We start from the raw sequence: 12,021 nt of genomic DNA, 5'->3' as shown, positions 1-12,021 counted from the left end.
TCAGTAGTTTTTGCGGTGTGAGTGGATGCGAGCTTATGATGTGGGCATACACACGTTAATAAATATTTCGTGATAATACGAAGCCCACAGAAAGACTGCTATACTTCCTGCACCGTGTCAAGTACTTTATACATTCGGGTACACTGTTACTACCCCACTCTCTAGTTGGGGGGTGGGGGGTAGTGAGGTCCTGATCAAAAAGGAATCTCCCCACCATTGCAGAACTCTCTCCTGGGAGAGACAGGATTCATATCCCAGCAGACTGGTTTGCAATTCATCTCCCAAAACATCAGGCTCCATTGCCTCTGCCCAGCTGCAGAGAAAAGATGGCCTTTCGGCAAGCCCCCTGTCAGGGCCAGGAGCCCGTGACTCATGGTCCCAGAAAGCATTCTTGCACATCGAGAGCTGATGGATGGTAGACAAAGCATGCCTGGCCTGCCCTTGGCACCCTTTGTCTGCAAATAACAATTTGCAGAGTTTAATTAACAGCACACTTGCAGGAAGGCCAAGAACAACAGGAGCTCCGTGGGTAGATGCCTTGGGGTTGAAAATCGGAATGGAAGGCCTTTGTTGCCATCTTTCAAACTACAATGATTAGCAGGGGGCGGAGCTGTGCTAGCCAGGCCTGGGCAGGAAAGGGGTATAGATTAATTACACAGATGGATCGCTTTGCCCAGAAAAAGCCAGTGACGGTTTGATGGAGTGACTTCTGCAGCCATAAAATCGGGAGATAGATGGCTCTCTCTGAGCCAAATGAGAGCCCTGAAGAAATTGACCTTATGTCTAAAAGTAAAAATGATCTGAATGAATTTCACCAGGTGGAGGGAGTCTCTTCCCGATACTTTCAAACAATGATTTTTTGCCAAAGACGCTGGGCTCAACTGTCAAACTAGGGAAGAGTTCTCTTGACAGACTGCCTGTGAGCCTGTGGGAGGAACACTGCTTCTGGACACACAGAAGATTAAAATTGAGGGTCAATACCTTGAAAAGGACCTTTGTGTGCATGAGGCATTAGGGAGACGGCTGTGGGGTGTCTGCTTATTTTATAGTCAAGATATATCTTTAAAACCCAATTTATCTTATGTCCTTATCCAGAAGCAATCTGTGACCTGCTCTGCCCCACGGGGGATAGGAGTATACCCACTGGTTACTGTCTACACTGACTGTTTTTGTCAGTGGACTTGACACAAGCTGGAGTTATCACAGAGAAAGGAGGAAATACCTCCATGAGATCCAGCTGTAAGGCATTTTCTCAATTAGTGATCAAGTGGGGAGGGCCCCTTGTGGGTGGTGCAACCCCTGGGCTGGTGGGCCTGGGTTCTATAAGAAAGCAAGCTGAGCAAGTCAGGGGAAGCAATCCAGTAACATCCCTCCACGGCCTCTGCATCAGCTCCTGCCTCCAGGATCCTACCCTGTGTGAGTTCCTGTTCTGACTTCCTTTGGTGATAGAACAGCAGTGTGGAAGTGTAAGCTGAATAAACCCTTTCCTCCTCAATTTGCTTCTTGGTCATGATGTTTGTACAAGAATATAAACCCTAAGACAAGATTGGTACTGGGAGTGGGGTATACCTGTGACAACCTGACCATGTTTGGTGAGGACTGTGGAAGGACTTTGGAACTTTGGGCTGGAAGAGCCACTGGGATGTTAAGAGCTCTGTGGGATGTTCTGTAGGAGCTTGGAAGATAGTGTTGAGAACAGTGCAGAAGATGGAGGCCTGGCTTGTGAAATTTCAGAGGGAAGATTAAAGACTCTTATCAGGGCCGTTGTTATTTTGATTGTGAAGATTCTGTGGTTTTGGTTAGCTGGGTCTGAAGAATCAGCTGTGTCTAACAACATACCAGAACTCCTAAAGTGAAACTTCTGGGATACTGGGTCAATTAATGCTGGTTAGATGGAGCCAAGAAATTAGCAGTGATTAAGAAGAGACCAGCATCACTGAAGTAAAATCTTCTGGTAAGTGTTTCCCGAAAGCACAGAGAAGCTCTGTTCCAGAGGCAGCCACTGTTATGCCTTCTGTTGGCAGCTGGACTTGGTAATGTGTAAGAGTCACCCAGGTGGTACTGGTTTTGAAAATGTGACAGGGTAGCAGCTGATGCTTAACACTGTGAGAGGCCAGGAGAGGCCAGTGGTGAAGATGGAGCTTCAGCAGCAGTTGAAAGCCCAGGTCCATGCAGAGAAGTTGAGGCCTGTCACCTTGAAAAGAGCCTATAAGAGGCTTTATGTGAAAGAATTGAAGCAGAAGATAGCAGTGTTTTGAAGATGCCAGTACCATGAGATGACCACCAAGAACAGCAGCAGCAGTGGAGTACAGGCAGCTGGAGCCTAGAAGACAAGGTGTGTGCTACAGAGGGCAGAGCAGGAGAAATGACCCAAGCCGTTTGGAAGAGCCCAGAAGATAGTGAGTAGATCCCAGACATTGGAGGGTCAGGATTTCATTTTGCTTTTATTTGATTGTGACTGTGCCCTGATATTTTTCCCTCTCGAAATAAGAGAGTATTTTAGTAGAGTCCACAGTTAAGAGACTTTGAATTGTAAAAGACTTTGAATTTCAAAAGAGATTGGATATTTTAAAGGGACTGACATTTTAATATGTTTAAATTTGTAAAGACTATGGGACTTTTAAAGTTATTTAGATCTTGGAGATGAATAAGAAAGTAAGGGTCGAGGCTTCATAGTGATTCCAAGCTCTTACAGAACATAGTGTTTTTGTGTGTCAAGTTGACAAGGGGCCAGCTGTACTGGCTGGTTTTATGTGTCAACCTGACACAAGCTGGAGTTATCACAGAGAATGGAGCCTCCCTTGAGGAAATGCCTCCATGAGATCCAGCTGAAAGGCATTTTCTCAATTAGTGATCAAGGGGGGAAGGCCCCTTGTGGGTGGTGCCACCCCTGGGCTGGTGGGCCTGGGTTCTATAAGAAAGGAAGCTGAGCAAGCCAGGGGAAGCGAGCCAGTAAGCAGCACCACTCCATGGCTTCTGCATCAGCTCCTGCCTCCAAGTTCCTGCCCTGTGTGAGTTCCTGTCCTGACTTCCTTTGGTGATGAACAGCAATGTGGAAGTGTAAGCTGAATAAACCCTTTCCTCTCTAACTTGCTTCTTGGTCATGATGTTTTGTGCAGGAATAGAAACCCTGTCTAAGACACTGCCCTTCGGTCCAGAGTTTCTCAGAGATGCCTTACCAGGGTTGCTAGGCAGGTGCTTTGCCGTTTGCAGTTTTCATGAAGGGCACTGACACGGGGAATAAACTAAGAGGCAGATACACACTGGGAAGTTTGAGGGCCTGGGTGAAGGCCGGAGCTGGCTGTACTACTGGCTAATGGCAGGGACTTGATGGACTGGAGTCTTTGAGCCTCATTTGTATCAGGGGATTGATAATCTCCCCCAGCCCCAACATGATATCAAGATGGAGACAGAAGAGCTTAGATATCATTCGTAAGCCACAGTTCACCTTAAGAAGCTGAGAAGGCCATTTAGCACAATGTTGGGGTATAACACACCTGATAGGGGTTGTCTGCCTCTGGTCCCACACACACTGCTTTTGGATGTTTTGTTTTTACTACGCTAATGAATATACATAAGATCTATCACTGTGGCAAGTTTTTCATCCTTGGCCCAGGTCTTATCGATTCTGAGGAAGGTCTCACAGGAGTTCTGGTTTATAACATTCCTGTAACCACGTTAAAAATGGTAGCATGTTCTATGGCTTGAATATGAAATAACCTTAGTAGGTTCATGTGTTGAACTCCTGGACTCTAGCTGGTGGCTCCATATAGAAGAGGGTGAATAGTTGAGGCAATCCGATCTGGTTTGTAGGAGGCAGGTCACTGGGGGAGGTACCTTTAAACTTTATTGTCTATGATACCTTCCTCCTTCTTCTCTCTGCTTGTGATGTTCTGCTCTGTTCTGCTCAAACACCCCGGGCCAAGAACCAGGGACTAAAACTTGTGAAACCATAAGGCAAGCAAATGTTTTTCTTCTTTAAGTTTGCTCTTTAAAAATAAAGTTTTAAAATGTATGTATGTGTATGCGTGTATGTCTGTGTGTCTCCTGAGCATATACCCATGTCTGTCTGTGCTCAAAGAGGAGATAAGAGGGCATCAGATCCCCTGGGGCTGGAGTTATAGACACTTAAGAGGTGCCTGATGAGAGTGCTGGGAACCAGATTGAGGTCCTCTGGAAGAGCAGCAAGTGACATATGTCCAGCCTCATTAACTGGTTCTTTGAGGAATTTGGTCGTGGCCACAAGAAAGAATGACTGACACAGTGCTTCCTGATTGTATAAAGCAATGGCTTGCATCCAATTTCAGACACACACACAACACACACTGATCATATTTGCTGACACATTTCCTCTCTTTCCTCCCTCCTCATGCTTCTTTCCTCTTCTTTAACAGATTCCAACCACTTTCACTCCATCTTCTTTTTATCTTTCCTCTAGAGTCCACATACGAAATAACATCGTGATATTTATCCGAGTCTGGCTCACTTTGCTTATAGGGCGTCTTCCAGGCCAATCCATTTTCCTACACATGGTATGATTTTTATTCTTCGTTGCTCAACAACGCCGTGTTGTTTATCCGTCCATCTGTGGATTCCGTAACCGCAATATGGTGAATCGTGTCACAGTAAGTGCGGGTGTTGTAAGACTCTACTGTACTGCTGACTTTGAAGTCTCTGGGGATACACCCAGGAGCAGTATAGCTGACTAGTGCCATAGTTCTATTTTTAGTGTCTTGAGGAACCTCCCACTGGTTCACAGTGGCTGATGTACTTTACATTCTAGCCCCCAGTGTAGAAGGCTTCCTCTTACCCCCACCTCCCATAGTTTTCAGGATTTGTTGCTATTTGTTTTCTATAATTTTTAAGTTATTGCTGGGACGTGTGCAATTCTTAATATTGCAAGAATATGTATCTTTGAGGATTTGTTTTTAATTATGTATATGTGAGTGGAGGTGCCCAGAGGCCAGGAAAAGGCATCAGATCCCTAGGAGTTGGTGTCAGAAGATGTTGTGAGCTATCCAGTGAGCTGTGAGCTTAACTTTGGTCTTTGGAAGAACAGTGTGCATTCTTGACTACTGAGCCGTGTTTCCAGCCCTGCCCCATCCCTCTGTTTTCCTTATGACAGCTATATCTAAGGGTGAGATGAAATCTCAGTTTTGATTTGCATTTCCCTGACACTGAAAGAATCTGGGCATTTCTTTAGGGCAGTGATTCTCAATCTCCCCAATGTTGTGATCCTTTAAGACACATTGAGGATCCTTTAATCCTCACATTGTGGGGACCCCCAACCATAAAATTATTTTCCTTACAACCTCATAACTGTAGTTTTTAATATATGCATTGTAATGTAGATATCTGATTATGCAGGGGATCTGATATGTGATCCCTGTGAAAGGGTCATTCTATTTCTGAAAGGGTCATGACCCACAAGTTGAGAACCACTGCTTAGATGATTATCGTCAGTTTGTGCTTCTTTTGAGAAGTGTTTGCTCAGTTCATGTGCCTGTTGCTGGTTGACTCATTTGGTTGTGTAGTATTGTATCTCCTTAACTCTTTATATATTGTGAATCTTTAAGGCTCTGTCAGTTGAATAGCTAGGAAAAATTTCCCCCCCCACTTTGTAAGCTGTCTCTTCGATCTGCTATATTTTCTGTTGTGCAGAAACTATTTAACTTATGTAACCCTAGTGACCAGTTCTAATATTATTTCCTATGTTACTGGAGTTCTAGTTAGGAAAAGTTTTCCTGTGCCAAAATCTTGATGTGTTTACTATTTCCCTGTAGCACTTTCAGAATTTCAAGTTGTACATTAAGATATTTGATCCATTTAGTTGATTTTTGTACAGGGTAAGAGTATGAATCTAGCTGGGCTGTAGTGGCGCATGCCTTTAATCCCAGCACTTGGGAGGCAGAGGCAGGCGGATTTCTGAGTTTGAGGCCAGCCTGGTCTACAGAGTAAGTTCCAGGACAGCCAGGGCTACACAGAGAAACCCTGTCTCGAAAAACCAAAAAAAAAGTAAAAAAAAAAAAAAAAAGAGTATGGATCTAGATCCCACCTTCTACATGAGGATATGTAGTTTTTTCTACCAGTGAGTTGAAGAGATATGTTTTCTCCAGTGTGTGTTTTGAGCACCTCTGTCTACAGATGGACAAGTGACTGTGGATGGGTGAGTTTATTTCTTCATTCTATTATGTTGTTCTAAATGTCTAATTTTGTGCCTGTACCACACCAGTTTTGTTATTATGACTACAGAATTATACTATAGTATGATTTGAAGTCCAGGGGGTGAAATGACTGTTTTCTTTTTCTCTCAGAATTGCTTTGTCTGAGTATTTTATTTATCTTTGGGTATTTTATGCTGCAATATGCGTCTCAGGATTGTTCTTTCTAGTTCTATTGTGAACTTTGTGAGTTTTGAAGGGTTTTGTAGACCCTCCATATTGTACTTGCTAGTATGATTGTTCTAACAATAGTAATTTCGCCCATCCATGGACATCTGATACCTTTCTGTCTTCAATTCTTAAAAACCTTCCTTCCCTCTCTTCTCTGTTTTATAGTTTTACCAGCAGAGATCTTCCATCTCTTTGGAAATGTTGATTCTTAAGTATTTTATGTTAAAGAGGAAAACTGTTCATAATGGGGCCTTTAACCGTTCTCAGTAATTTCATGTCAGTATGTCTTAGAAGTTCCTGACTTGTAGGCTGACAGCATATTTTGCTGCTAACTTTGTCTAGCATTTGTAGCACCTGGTGAAGTGTTTATAGTCTTCCAGTCATAAGATCGTATCATCCCCAATCACATACACTTTAACTTCTTCCCTTTGTATTTGTACCCCCTTTCTCTTGGTTCTCTTGCCTGATTTCTCTGACTGAATCTTTTTTTTTAATAGTTTTTTACTTTATTTATTTATTTATTTATTTATTATTTTACTTATCACTTTATATCTTGTTCACTGTCCCCTTCCCAGTCACCCCCTCCCACAATCCTTCCCTCTATCCCCTTCTCTGTATGAGTAGAGGAGAGGCCCTCTAGATATTCCCCTACCCTGACTCATCAAGTCTCCATGAGTCTAGGTGACTTTTCTCCTGCTGAGGCCAGACGAGGCAGCTCAGCTAGTAGAACATATCCCACATACAGGCAACAGCTTTTGGGATAGCCCCCACTCCAGTTGTTTGGGACCCTCATGAAGACCAAGCTGCATATCTGCTACATGTGTGGGGGAAGGCCTAGGTTCAGCTCGTGTCTGTTCTTTAGTTGGTGGTTCAGACTCTGAGAGCCCCAAGGGTCCAGGTTAGTTGGTCTTCCTGTGGAGTTCCTATCCCCTTTGGGGCTGCACTCCTTCCTCCTAATCTTCCATAAGAGTCCCCAAACTCCACTCACTTTTTGGCTGTGGGTGTCTCTAACTGATTTCTAACTATGCAATAGCTTCTAAGTGTACAATGCCACAGCACTAAATGGATTGGCACTAATGGGCAGGCATCACTGTTTCCATATCTGCAACCTTCCACCATTGCAAACCGAGAGTCTATAACCATCAGATAGCTCTACCACTGTTGGCCCATCTATAACAATTTTCCTGTGCATACACCTTATATCGGTGGGATCATATAATATTAGCTCTTACTATGCCCTTTACTCTGCCTGTCCTCTGCAGCTGAGACACAGCCCTGCTGCTGGGAGAGAAGGAAGCAGCAATGGAGGCTGGGACAGACAGTCGGACTTGCCCTCCATCATGGAGCTAATTCTAGGAAAGATCAGGCCTGGTTTAGTACATGTAATATGTTTTCAAGATTTATCCCTGTATTAGTGCATGTTTTAAGGAAGCATGTTATCCCACACATAGAAATGGAGAGACACAACCATGTATATACCCACAGACAGTTTGTTCAGCTAACTCAACGATTGCTGGACATTTTAAGTTCTCCCATCTTTTGGCTGCTGTGAATGATGCTGTTGGGAACATGGTAGAAGGAATCTGCTTGCATCTCTCTCTAATTCTTCTGGGTAACTGGGAGTGGAATTGCTGGATCATATGTTCACTGCTAGATTCTATATTTAACTTTCTGGGGACCTGCCAAACTGTTCTCCAAGCAGCTGCAGCATTTTACATTCTGGCCCCCGATGCACAGCCTCTCTACACTCTCCAGACCAGTTGTTGTTTTCCGTTTTCTTTTTCTCTTTTGAAAACAGCCATCCTAGTAGGTAGGAAACAGCAGCCCCATTTGTTTGGAAGGATATCAGAAACCACTTCCTGTGCTGAGCTACCTACCCAAGAGTAGGTAAGGTGGGCTGCCTACAGCTGGACCCCTCCTAGCACAGTAAGAATCAGACACCTGCAAGTTGTTATTGCAAGGCCTTCCTACAAATAGAGCAGTTTTCCAGTGAGGACCTGGGTCCTGCAGCTGGGAACTTAGACAGTGACAATGTTGCCTATCTAGTCAATTATCGATCCACTTATTCTTCCTCTCGTCTGTGAGGCTACGTTTATTGAGCACCTATTTAGGGGGGTACAAAGAAGCAGGGAGAGATTGTATTAAATATATTAGCAAGCTCATTCCCTAGGTTTTCCCAAAAGAAACCTCAGAATGCTCTTGTCCAATACTTGCACTGTTCATGACTGTTTTCTAAACCTAAAGAGATAGGAATAGGTCCCAGGCTTCCAAATCAACAATTGGTCAGAAAGGATCTAGCCTACGCCAGGAGAAAAAGCCCTTCCACATCTTGAGTGGGGGAGGAGGAGTTTCAAACAAGGGCAAGCATTTGCCAGGAGGTGCTCTTTTACTTACAGCTCACTCCACAGTCCAGCCACTCGGTCAGTCAGTGAGATTTGATGCAATAAAGCAAGTGTACTAGACCTGATTAGATAAGCCCAGGTCCCTTCCACTGTGATAACCTCTCACAGAAAAAAACGTGACACACAGGTCTCTTGTAAAGAGAGATACCACTGACTTGGAATTTGAGAGCTGTGCACAAGTGTATTTGATTTCACTCTGGGAAAATTCCAAAGGACAAAATTTGGAGGATTTATGAATACCATAATGTGTGTGCAATTGGATTTCATCGAGAGACACAGGCTCATTTTCCGGCTCATGCTGGGATCTTTCAATTATATTAAGGGGCAAAGAGAGAGAAATGGGAACAGTGGCCAGAGTGTAATTTAGAGATAGAATTTCTACATCTGTTTATTTTCCTCTGGTTAGTGCTCAGACCTGCAGTAAACCGTACTGACAGGCAGTACCATTCCCTAATGTCCTGGTAGCTTCTAGAATGTCTAGGCACAGTCCAAAGCCACACAAAGGAAGAAGAAAGGCCCCGCCCACTGCTATCAGGGAGAGAGTTCTCCTAGAGCTGGGTGGGGATCTGCAAGAATTTTCTCTATCTTTGCATGAGCCATCGGGACATCTGAGATGACAGCTGGAACATAAGATTAAGTACGATTGCACTGCGTTCCCTGTAACTTGGATGCCAACGATCTCGGCTTCCCATCTCGCCTGTAATCCTGATGCTTTATCTCATCACATATTTTACCGTCATTTTATGTACCTGGGAGTACTTTGCAGACGTAATTAATGTCTTCAATATATGTAAGGACTTTTGCGTAAAGATTAGTATGCTCAGAAAGATTTTTTTTCAGAGTACTCCAGGACCTTGGCAATGTGCTAGGACCTTGAAAGGAAGCAGAGGGCTGGAGATTAGCCATCAACTTACATCCAGGGTAAGTGCACGACACAGCTCTCTCTGTGTATCCTGGCTCAGGGCCCCGTTTGGAAGCCTCTCCCAACACTGGCATCTTCTCACTGTCCCTTTCTTATCAATCTGGATCTGTCACTCCAGTGGTCTCTGCCTGGCTTCCAAATACAGCCCTGCCCAGCATCTTCATGTCAAACTGGTCCCATCATTTTAATCCTGGCTCTGAATGATCTCACAACAAAGACCTGGATGCCATCCTCTTCATATAACAGAGCCTACACATTTTAGAAATATTTGCAACACACAGACATTTTAACATAATTAGTAAGCCATCGGCTAAGCTTAGTATTAAATGAAACACAATCCTGATGAAAAAACACCCAGCCGATTGAGATTACTGTCTTTCAACTAATTCAGGATTCAGCAGGCTTAGTAGAAAAGAGAAGCAGCCACATGAAAGCAATGGGTAAACAGATCTCACAGGGGAGTCTGAGATTGCATAATGCAGTCTAACTGGGGGTCTGATGCTTGCTGTCTCTTTCAGGATCTGGAGCAAAGGGAGCAGTTATCTAGTTCAGCCAGTTTGTAGCCTGCAAAGGCAGGTGTGGCCCAATCACTGAACCGATGCAGAAGAGCTGAGACCAGGGCAGATCTGAGAGGGATTTCACATGCCTTCGGAAATTTCTGTCCCTACCTGAAATAGAATTGAATCACTTGGGAGCTTGTGACAGGTAGGAAGAACTTGGGGGTGCCCTCTTAGGCTGCACAGGCAGGCCTCTTTTGGTTTTGCTTCTCAAGATTCCACCCTGGACCTGGAAAACTGAGTCCTGTGACATCGATATGAGGAGTAGCTTTTGGTATCCAATTTAAAACTGTTTGTTTCTGTGCATCTGAGAAGAGCATATTTTACAGCCTGAGAAAAGATCCAAGTGGTGCCTTTAGAAAGAAAGAGAATGGCTCAGAATAGCAGGAGGGTACTGGGGAATTGAACCCACAGCTTTGAACATGTATGAGGCAGGCACCTTGGTACACATAGCCACACACTGACATGCATAGGCACACACAAAGGCTACATGGAGCAGGGCACACAGGACTACCGACTCATTTAGGCAAGCTGATCTGAAGGTTAAGGCTCAGGCCTCTGACCTCTAGGGCATATTTCTACAGAATCATGCAAAAATGGCACTTGTCAGGAATAATTACCCAACAGATTACATCATTCTTTACTTTGGGGGTTCCCTGGACATCTCCTATTAGCCATTTAGTGCTGGTTCAGGGCCTCCCTGCCCCAGCCCTCATGTCCTAAGTCAGCCATATTTTAGCTGACTCATACCTGATATTTATATCAGCACCATGTGGACTAAACATAAATTGGCCCTGACATCCTCCTGTTCTTAGACTATGTGGGGCATGTGTTCTCCACTGAGTGGTATGGCAGCCCCCTGATGGTTTTTCCCCTGTGTTTGTGTTTCACTAGGAGGACCCTCATTCAAGAGATTCTCCTCTCACTCTGCCAGTCTCTGTCAGCCTCTGTCCTTGCTCACAGTCTTGGGAGCAAGTCTGGTTACATTCCTGGGAGCTGCCTGGTTGGAGCATGGAAAGAAGCATCTGGATGAGTTGGCTCAGTGTGGGTTAGTTCCCTCTTGCTGTGGGTCAGCCTTCAGGCAGAGCGGGCCACGTCCTGCTGCCCAAGCCTTGAAAAGGGACAGAGCTCTGTGAAAGGATTGGTAAGCTCTGGCTTTGCCTAGAACTGTACTGATCCTTAAGGGGTGACATATTGGACTGTAGATCTAAAGCCACACTCAACGAGTTGGCGGAGTATTAATAAAGCCGACATTGCTGATTTCCAGCTGTTGGCTACTTGCATTTTCTTTCTGTATTTTGAACTCAAACAGTGGGAATGAGTGTTGTACATGAGCCCTCTAAATCCCAAGCAGCTTCCGAATCATTCTGCAAACTAGTGCAGGCATACGCAATATGCAGTTCTTGAACTCCTAACACACCATGCTAGATTATGTGACCTGGGAGGACTTCCTGGCTTCTTCTCACCGAGGGACATTATGTCACTGCTGAAGCTGCTGTGGATTATGGCCACATCTCTGCTAATAAGGGTATAAGTTTCACATTACCCGGACAAGACAGACTTCAGAGCCTTGTCCTCTGCAGAAAATCCAGGACTCTCTGGTCCCGCCCTCTTTGTGAGATACCTGTCCTGGTTTCTGTTCAAGCCCAGTGAGCTGGTTACCTTAAGCCTCAATGCTGGAGCTTCGGTCTGCCCAGGAGGACAGGCAGGCAGCTTATGAAACAAGTATCTTCTGGCTTGAAACTCAG

The 12,021-nt window shown here is 44.6% G+C and overlaps 1 long non-coding RNA gene across 1 annotated transcript; it reads left to right on the top strand.

Moving 5' to 3' along the window:
- Positions 1-9,356: 9,356 nt before the first annotated feature.
- LOC114621813 lies at positions 9,357-11,539 on the top strand. The gene is made up of 4 exons (XR_003711478.1): positions 9,357-9,431; positions 9,635-9,715; positions 10,235-10,421; positions 11,168-11,539. It is a non-coding gene; the product is annotated as an uncharacterized LOC114621813 (long non-coding RNA).
- Positions 11,540-12,021: the final 482 nt, after the last annotated feature.

This window comes from Grammomys surdaster, unplaced genomic scaffold, assembly GCF_004785775.1.
Source record: "Grammomys surdaster isolate TR1022 unplaced genomic scaffold, NIH_TR_1.0 185, whole genome shotgun sequence".
NCBI classification, from domain to species: domain Eukaryota; kingdom Metazoa; phylum Chordata; class Mammalia; order Rodentia; family Muridae; genus Grammomys; species Grammomys surdaster.
Note: the sequence above shows the minus strand (reverse complement) of the source record. Positions and strands in the feature narration are given on the sequence as shown.